This window comes from Lissotriton helveticus, chromosome 1_1 (genome assembly GCF_964261635.1).
Source record: "Lissotriton helveticus chromosome 1_1, aLisHel1.1, whole genome shotgun sequence".
In the NCBI taxonomy this organism is placed as follows: Eukaryota; Metazoa; Chordata; class Amphibia; order Caudata; family Salamandridae; genus Lissotriton; species Lissotriton helveticus.
Window position 1 is genome coordinate 2029749713 of NC_136057.1, and position 1252 is coordinate 2029750964.

Below are 1252 nucleotides of genomic sequence, written 5' to 3' on the forward strand. Positions count from 1 at the left end.
ATCAGATGTCCAACAGTTATAAACTTATACAGTCTGCTATTGGCAAAGGATTCCTACATGTGCACTACATCCTAAAATGTTTACAGGACATTAAGGAAACATTTACAATGTAAAAGTGTCTACAACATCAGATAACAATGATCTATCCATGGTGGTACATTACGTTATATGAATATTTTTATGCTAGAAGTTGGTGGAGGCGCATGTGAATTCCATCCTTTCCAAATTTATTGATGAGTGCAACATCTATGATTCCTCCCAACATGGGTTTCGCCCTCGTCACAGTACTGAGTCAGCTCTTCTGGCGGCTACAGAATCCATTCAGAGTAGGCTGGATGTGGGAGATTCTGCGGCCTTGGTCCTATTGGACCTAAACGCCGCTTTTGATACGGTGCCTCATGCGATCCTCCTTGAACGCCTCTGGGCAGTCAGTGTCAGGGGCGGTGCCCTGGATTGGATTCGGTCCTTCTTGGTAGGGCGGTCTTTCCGGGTTTCAGTGCCACATTTTCATTCTCAGGATCATGCCCTGCGCCATGGGGTACCTCAAGGCTCTATTTTGAGCCCGCTTTTGTTTACTCTCTACGTGAGGCCCTTGGCTGAGGTGGCCAGAGGAAGGGGGCTGTCCTTGGTGTCGTACGCTGACGACACCCAGCTGGTGATCGCCTTTTCCAAAAATTGCCGTACCAACTTGGAGAAGTTTAAGGAGGATCTGTCGGTATTCTCGGATTGGATGAAGGCTAATTGTCTTCAATTAAACGTCAGCAAATCCGAGATCCTACTGTACGGGAAGGACCAGGATCTCTGGTCCGAACGGTGGTGGCCTGACCATCTTAAACCCGCCCCGGCACCTAAGGAGGCTGTAAAGAACTTGGGTGTCTGGCTCGATAATGGACTGACATTTGAGAAACAGACAAGAGCTGTTGCCGCTGTTTGCTTTGGGCTCTTTAGAGGATTGAGACCCTTGCTTGGCTTTTTTCCTCCCAGAGTGTGCCAAACCATCGTGCAGGCCTCCATTCTTGCTAGGCTACACTATGGAAATTCTATAAATATGGGTTCCAACAAAGCTAGCATAAAAAGCCTGCAGATGGTTAAGAATGCAGCAGCACGTATGTTAGTGGCTCTACCAAGATCCCAGTCGGTGTCGCATGTGCTTCCCAAGCTGCATTGGCTGCCCATCAAAGAACGTATTCAGTTCAAGGTGCTGTGCATCTCTTATAAAATCCTGATGCACCAAGCCCCCATTGGGTTATCT